The 9,050-nt window shown below is 39.1% G+C and overlaps 1 pseudogene; it reads right to left on the bottom strand.

Moving 5' to 3' along the window:
• Positions 1-6,817: 6,817 nt before the first annotated feature.
• On the bottom strand, positions 6,818-8,363 carry LOC138383403 (tyrosine-protein phosphatase non-receptor type 1 pseudogene; annotated as a pseudogene).
• Between the last annotated feature and the right edge of the window lie 687 nt (positions 8,364-9,050).

The following is a 9,050-nucleotide window of genomic DNA, read 5'->3' as shown; positions in this document are numbered from 1 at the left end:
CTTCAGAGTAGAATAATAGAATCAAGAATGTCTATGTAATATCATCCACCATGTCCAGTATTCAACATAAAATTACTACACATGGAAAAAATTAGGTAAAATATAACACTTAGTCAAGAGAAGAAGCAGTCATCAGAAGCAGACTATAAAACCCCTCTGATGTTAGAATAGACAATGACTTTAAAGCAAAAATTTAAGTTTAACATGAACTTAAAGTAAAAGATAATCACAAAAAGTGAGTAGATAAGTTATCCCAGAAAAAAGTCAAATGAAAATAGAATGAAAAAAGTAATTTAAATGTGAAACAGGATAGATTGGGCTTAATAGCAAATTAGAGATGACAAAAGAAAAATTCAGTTGGCTTGAAGAATAATAAACAGAAATTATCTAACTTGAAGAGAAAAGATATTTTAAAAAACCCAAAGACTTGGTGACTTGTAGGACAATATCAGACAATATCAAATATCCTAACATATGTGTAATGAAATTCCCAGGAGGAGGAGAGAGACCGAAGAGAGAAGAAAAAAATTTTTGAAGAAATAATAATCTCAAACTCCCCAAATTTGGTTAAAAAAATCCAATTCTTTATAGATCCAGGAAGCATAGACAACTCAAACATAATAAATGAAAAAACTAAGCAAAGAAACAAGCAAAACCACAGCACATCTCCACAAAGCAGCGTCAAACTGCTGAATACCAAAGATAAAGAAAAAATCTTCTAAGTAAATGTTCCATACAGTAAACAGGACACTAACGAGTGTCTCTGAAAGGGAAAAAAAAAATCCCCCAAAACCCCACCAATTCAGAAACTGATGTCTAACAAAATCCTTCAATAAAAAGATGAAATAAAGAACTTTCAGAAAAATGAAAGGTGAGAGAATTAATCACCAGCAGACATGAACTAAAAGAGATGGTAAAGAAAGTTCTTTAAGCTGAAAGAAAATGATACTAGATGGAAACCTGGATGTACAAGAAGGAATGAAGAGAAACTGCATGATAAATATGCAGGTGATGAAAATGTTCTAAAATTCATTGTGTTGATGGTTGCATAACACCGTGACTATACCAAAAATCATTGAGATGTACACTTTAAATGGATGAATTGCAAGGGATGTGAGTTATATCTCAATAAAACTGTTTGTAAAAAAATTCTTGCTTTTCCTTAATTTGACAATTTATTGAAAAAATCTAATATCATCCTTTGGGGTGTATACCAGATACAAATATAAGGTAAATGACAAAATGGCAGAAAGGTAGAAAAATACCTGACATAGTAGGTAAATAGAATTTCAGTGTTGCAAGATTTTTAAATTTTATATGAAATAGCACACTGTTAACTCTAAGTAATGTAATGTTAGAGTTGCATATTGTAATCCTTTAACACATTGACTATCACACTAGAAAAAAAATTTTTTCCCCTGCAGCCATGGGTGTTTTATTAAAAAATAGAATAAAAACTTCAAAAACAAAATGATCCTTTCTAATTTAATGAAAAATTTGTTATTTTTTTTATAATTTTCTTTGTGTGAGTTATATGCAACTTGAAAAATAGTTCAAGCAGCTCCCAAGGTAAAGAGACTCCCAAGGTGAGTCACACGTTATTCATGAGGCCCCAGGCTCAAAACTAGCATGAGTCAAATACAACTCAAATGGCAGTTAATCTGTTAAGTACCATTAAAATAGCAAAAAGGTATATCTAAAATCCATTAGAGGAAATAGAATAATAAAAAATCCATACCAAAAGAATTCTGGTAGGAGTAACTAAAGAAGAAAAACAGATGAGAAAAAATTTAAAAAGTAAAATGGCAGTCCCAAATCCAGACATATTAATATTAACACAGGATTTCTGGATTAACACATCTATTCAAAGGCACAGATTATGAGACTGGATAAAAAAAGCAAAGACCAACTGTGTGCTATTCCTAAGACACTCACTTTAATCGTAAAGATACAGGGAGAAAATAGAAGAATGGAAAAATATTACTTTGCAAGCGGTAAATATAAGAAACTGTGTAATATCATAAAAATTATAATTATATTTAAAACAAATATAAATATCATAAAAAGTATATATCCAACTAAGGATTTTTATGAAGATAAACATTTTATTATGAGAAAAGGAAAAATACATGAGGAAGACATAACAATCCTAAATGTGTATGTACCTAATAATAAAGCTTGCTGTCCATGAAGCAAAATGGACAGAATTAAAGGGAGAAATATACAAATCCAAAAGTATGGTGAGAGATTTTTAACAATCGTTTCTCAGTAATTAAAAGAACAATTATGCCTGCAATCCTAGCACTCTGGGAGGCCGAGGTGGGAGGATTGCTTGAGCTCAGGAATTCAAGACCAGCCTGAACAAGAGGAAGATCCCATCTCTACTAAAAATAGAAAAATTAGCCAGGTGTCTTGGTGCACACCTTTAGTCCCAGATTCTCAGGGAGGCTGAGGCAGGAGGATTGCTTGAGCCTAGGAGTTTCAGGTTGCAGTGAGCTATGATGATGCCACTGAACTCTACCTAGGGTGACAGGGCAAGACTCTGTCACACCAAAAAAAAAAAAAAAAAGAACAATTAGACAAAATATCAGTAACACCACAAACCAACTTGATCTAATTGATAATCATGGAACACTAGACCAAACACCTTCATAATACACATTTTTAGTGCAAAAGAACGCTCAACAAGATAGAACATGTGCTGTACCTCAAAATAAATGTTAATAAATTTCATGACTAAAATTTTAAAGAATATATTATCTGATGGCAATACAATTAGATTAGATACTAATATAGTAGGAGCTCTAGGACAATTCTTCAATATTTGTCAACTAAATAACACCCTTCTAAATATCCATGGTCTAAAATTGAATGCATAAGTGAAATTATGACTATTTCACAATGACTAAAAGTGAAAATGCAACAAGTAAAAATGTATATGGTGCAGATATAACAGTACTTAGAGAGAAATTAATAGCTTTAAATGTTTATATTAAAAAAGTTAAAATCAATGATCTAATTTTCTTCCACAAGAAGGGTGGATATAGATGACCAAATCAAAGCCAAAGTAAATAAAAAGAAAGAAATAATAAAGATAACAGAAATCAATGAAATAGAAAAAAAAGCAAAAAGTAGGATCAATTTACACAATCACACCTTGATTCTTTAAAAAGATTAATAAAATTGATAAACTCATAGCAAAAGTGACTAAGGAAAAAAGATAGAAACTACAAATTCACAATAATAGGCATAAAAGAGAAAATGTCACTACAAATCCTACAGACATAAAAAGAATATAAGGACATATTGTGAACAAGTTTATTTCAATAAATTCTTTAGTAGGTGAAATGGACAAATTCCTTGCAGACAAACATCCAAAACTCACACAACAAAAATATGAATAGCTATATACCTACTAAAATATTATATACAGTATCCGAAACATTCTACAAAGAAAGCTTCAGACCCAGATGATTTAGCAAGTGAATTCTGTGAGTATTCAAGGTAGAAGTAATACCAATTTTCCCACAAATTCTTTTAGAAACTCATTCATGAGAAAGAACACTACTCAAAATGTTTATGAAGTTAACATAACTCAATATTAAAACTAAAAGAGAACATAACAAAGAAAATTAAAGACCAATATCCACCATGATAAATGTAGAAATCCTTAAGAAGATATTAACAAACAATTCTAGCCATATTTAAAAATGGATAACACATTATGATAAAGTTGATTCATCTCAGAAATGCAAGATTAGTTATGTATGGAAATCAGTCAATGTAATTCACATTAATAGAATAATAGAGATAAAACAAATGATCAAATCAATAGATGGCAGAAAAATAATTTAAAGTAATTCAACACTCATGGTAGTAAAATTCTCAATAAAAGAATAGATGAAAATTTCTTTAAGGTCATCATTTAATAATATTTAGCTAACATCATATTTAATGATGAAAGACTAAAAGCTTTCCCCCTTTAGAGGTAAAATGCAAGTTTGTCCCCTCTCACAATTTCTATTCAACAATGTACTGGAGATCTTAGTCTGTGAAATAAGTCAAGAAAAAGAAATAAACAGCATATAGTTTGGAAAAGGAGAAATAATATTGAAAAGGGGCTTACTATTATTACACAACAGGAAAAATGCAAATGACAACCGTAATGATATAACATTGTATACCCAAAACAATGACTAAAGTTAAAAACACAGACAACATCAAATGTTGACAGTGGTGTGGAGCAATTAGAAATCCATGAGATTTGCTCTAAAATGTTATGACCACCTTGAAAACTATTTGGCTCTTTTTTACTTAGTTAAATATATACCAATGGTGTGATCCCACAATCCCATTATTAATATTTATTCAAAAAGGGAAAAATTAACAAAAAGTCTTTTACAGAAATATACATAGAAGCTTTTTTTGGGGGGGGCAATTTACATTGTTTAATTTTGTACACAAGAGACTATGCTAATTTTTTAATATCATTTCTAAGTCAATTCTACATCAAATATGACTTTACAGACATATTGAGATGTGGCAACCATTGTGTCTCTTACAGGCAATTGGCTAAGGGACACGGTTTTGAGGTTAGAACAGTTCTTCAAACAACTTCAAGTTTGTTAATCCGAAGGCCCTACACATGCGAAGGGTGGGTTTTCTGGAAGGTTTTTTGGAAGCTGAGGCCTGAGTGTTAAACAAGCTCCCTAGCAAGGGCGAGCTCTCCCAGACTCCAGGAAGCCTCGTAAGTCGTAAGTGTGGAAAACTCTAACCCCACTGGATCCACAGCATCTGTTTCCCATCAGCAGGGATGGAAACCAACAGGAGGGACGCCCATCCTGGCTTAGGGTCATTAAGCAAAGACATGGGAAGCACCCCAAAGCCATGTTCTTTAGAAAAAAAATTTTATTGTTGCAACTAAACTGCAAACCCATCACTTGTATGGCAAATTGGAAAACTGTACAGTCTGACAGTTCTGTGAGGTCACAGAAGACCCTGAGACACGCCCCCCACCCACCCAATCATGCATCCATGTATACACACATCTGAAAAGGTATTATACCAAAACACCTCACTTTTTTGTTTTTATTTTTGTAAAAATGGTTTATTCCATGGCCATTGTAAAAAATAATGACCCGATGAGTAAATATTGGCTTAAGGCATTTAGCAGAGCAGCTCGCTGCCTCTCTAACAGACGTGTAACAAGGTGGAGAGCCATCGTTCTCCAAGTAGGCGGTTAAACCAGTACATCCATTTTGAAATGCTACTATATATACACACCCGAACTACTACGTACATATACAGGACTTAAAAAAAAAAAAAAAAAAAAAAAGCCCAATTCAAAAATGCTACAGCCTGGCACCTAAGCCTTATCCACACCTCACCAAGGCTCCGTGGGGCGATGCTGCAAATGTTCCCACCACAGAATTTCTCTGCACTGGCTTCTCCCACGTGAAAGGCAAAATGTGAAAATGCTGGCAAGAGAGTAGCTCAGGAGCTACAGCTGCCTTTTGTTCTTGTTAAAAAAAGCCACTTAACGTGGAGGGCTTAAGTTCCCCTCGAAGGAAGAGTCGTGAGCACCATCAGTCCCCACAGGGTTCAAGGTAGGGGCAGACGCACCTCTCTCAGCAAGGCGAACTTGGACGGAGACGGCAGCAGGCTGACTCTAAGGGACCGTCACCCAGGCTGTTTCAAGAAGTGTGGCTTCCAACAGCTGCCTTGCTTCCAAATCACGGTCTGCTCAAGGAGAGTGTGAACATGGAATAGTGGAGGCTGATCCCAAAGGAGGGGGGTCCCTGCTTGTCTAAACGTCCAGAGCGTGAGGTGTGAATATGGCTTCCGAAACCCTTGGAATGTCTGAGTTGCAGTGAGACCCAGCTGTACCAGGACAGGCCAGGTCTCACCAGGAAGTCACCAGAGTGTCATGCCAGGAATTAGGCAAATATCTGTTACTGGAAAACATTACTCTATTGCTGAATGGCGATTACTTCAGCAACAGCCTTGGGAACCACAGCCGTGTAATGATTAGATCATGCAAAGGCAGGTTGGACTTGGACATGGGCACATTAGTAAGCAGAAACCGAAGTTTCTCATTTCAAGCACATGGTATTTCATCAGGACACAAGAAGACCTTACATGCATTCTAATACACACGGGGAAAGCGGTGATTGAGAACAAGGTTCTAGGGGGAGGATAATGGGGATAAAGTAATCTCACATCATGTATCTTATTAAATAGCCAAGTGTTCATTATATATTATACCATTGTCTATCTTCTCACGTTACCCACAATACCACTAAATAACGACTGCTTACAACCGTCCTCTTTCCCAGTACTGGTCTGACGCAGCAGGCTCGTGGCAAAGTCTTACGTTCCCAGTACTACCTGAGGATTTATTATTGTACTTTTTGATAAAGCCCTTGATGCAAGGCTGACATCAAAAAATTTTAATACATTATTGGTTTAAGAAAATGCTAGTGCACTATGGACACCTTTGGGGAAAAAAACTTAAAAATAAATATGGAGTGGAGAGGCTTACTACACGCAGACTCCACGGAGGCCCGTGGGGGGGGGGGTGTCAGTGCGCCGCCCCCTGGGACGTGCTGGGATGCACCAAGAGAGAGCACTTGGATGGGGTGAGCCCCGAGACTGGCGTGGGCCACCTTTCCTCTGCCACCAGCACAGTACTTGCCTTTGCTCTCCTCCAAAAATGGCTTGTGGATTTGGAACTCAAAGGAAGGAAGGGGAAGGGTCGGGGGGGGGGGGGAGTAAAAGGATGAGGGGGAGACACACAGCCGGGGAGGGGGGTCTTAGTGCAGAATCAACGTCTGTCCGGGGCCCAGCTCCCCGCTGTCCGGCGGCCCTTACCTGCCGCAGCCTGCCTGCTAGTCGGGCGCGGGCTCTGCGGGCGGAGACGGACAGTGGGTGGAGGTGGAGTGAGGAGGGTCAGGCTATGTGTTGCTGTTGAACAGGAACCTGTAGCAGAGGTATGCGCCGGCCGTGAGGACTGTGGCCATGCACATGTTGACCACGAAGGGCTTCCAGTGAGTCAGAGTGTGGTCCTCCTCCTCCTCCTTGGGTGGCGATGGCTCCCCCTTGGCTGGGAAGGCGGCCTGGACACCTCGCAGACTCCCCCCCACGACCCGACTTCTAACTTCAGTGTCTTGACTCGTGCTCTCCGTGCTGTAGGGGACACTTAAGGGGCTTCTGGTTTTTTCCTCCTTGATGGAGCAGTCTTTATCCTCCTCAGGCTCATCCTTCACCCACTGGTGGTTTGGGAAGAATTCCTTGCATTTCCCATTGTGTGGCTCCAGGACGCGTTTGGGTGGCCGCGGAGGTGGGGGGATGTGCTCAGGTGGTGGCTCCAGGTCCTCATGGGAGAGCTCCTTCCACTGATCCTGCACGGAAGAATCTCCCATGATGAACTTGGCGCCTTCGATCACAGCTAGGTAGGAGAAGCGCAGCTGGTCCGCAGCTGGTTCCTGGATCAGCCCCATCCGGAACTTCCTCATTTCCAACAGCACTTTCTTAATATCAACGGAAGAAGGGTCTTTCCTTTTGTCCATCAGCAAGAGGCAGGTGTCGGCCAGACAGAAGGTCCCTGACCTGCCGATGCCGGCGCTGCAGTGCACCACGATGGGGCCGTGCTCCGGGCCGAGCGAGCCTGACTCTTGGACTTTGAACAGAAAGTTCAGGAACGAGGCTGGTGACTCAGGGACTCCAAAGTCAGGCCATGTGGTATAATGGAAATATAAGATCTCTCGAGTTTCTTGAGTCGTAAGGTTTTCCAATTCTAACTGCCGCACTGTGTAATATGACTTGATGTCTTCAGAGATCAATGTTAATTTCAAATTTGTGTCTTCAAAGATCATTTCTCTTTCTTCTTTTTGTGGCCAGTACTGTGCACATTTTAACGACCCTTTCTCCATCACTCTGTTGAGCATGACCACACCCCTGCTTTTCTGTTCCCACACCATCTCCCAAAAGTGTCCACACGTATTAGGCAAAGGGCCCTGGGTAAGAATGTAACTCCTTTGGGCTTCTTCCATTTTTATCAAACTAGCATTGATGTAGTCATTGTCTTCTTGATGTAGTTTAATCCGACTATGGTCAAAAGGACTGACGTCTCTGTACCTGTTTCGGTTTTTGTTCTTAGGAACCTTGGCCACTCTACATGGGAAGTCACTGGCTTCATGTCGGATATCCTGGTAAATGGCCGCCCAGTTCCCGGCCTTGTCGATCTGCTCGAACTCCTTTTCCATCTCCATGACGGGCCCGGGCGGCTGCTGCGCCTCCTCCTCGGCCCACTGCGCCGTCTGCCGCTCCAGGCCGCGTCGTGCTCTCAGACCCGAGGCCCGCTGCAAGCCTCGACTGCCGCTGCTACCGCCGCCCTAGCCGCCGCTGCTTCTTCATGTCTACATAGAAGCTTAATGCGTAAGAGCCCCAAATTGGAAATAAGTCAAATAGTATTAACAAGAGAATGGATAAACAAGTTGTACATATTCATAAAATTGCTTACTCAGGAATCAAAATTATGAATTCTGTTATATGAAACAAAATGGATAAATATCAAAAGCATTATGTGTAATAAAATAAGCAAGATACAAACAAGTAAACACTTTAGGATGTTTTCATGAAATTCTATAATGATAGAAATAAGTGTAGCCATTACCTGTGGCAGGTGGGAGTTAAATTGGAAGTGGGCATGAGCAAGATTTCTGGGATGATAGAAATGGTCTATATCTTGATTTTCATAATTGCTAGACCAGTTTATATGTTATTTATATCTCACAAATTGAACACTTAACACACATTCATTTCATGTTACCTCATTGCAGATGATACCTCTGAGGCTCATGGAAGGAGCTAAATTAAAGTGTTTTGAGTGATGTATCTCTCCAACCAAAGAAAAGTCCCACAAATAAAGTCTCACTGAGAATGACAGCAAGCCGAAATAATAGGGTAATTGAGAAAATAAATCTACCATGAACAAACATTAGTGGACAATAAATACTTCAGATTTTGGAGCTCTCATAGCATGTCTACCA

Source organism: Eulemur rufifrons, chromosome 5, assembly GCF_041146395.1.
Source record: "Eulemur rufifrons isolate Redbay chromosome 5, OSU_ERuf_1, whole genome shotgun sequence".
Taxonomy (NCBI): domain Eukaryota; kingdom Metazoa; phylum Chordata; class Mammalia; order Primates; family Lemuridae; genus Eulemur; species Eulemur rufifrons.
The sequence above is the reverse complement of the archived record's forward strand: the minus strand, read 5'-3'. Positions and strand labels throughout refer to the sequence as shown.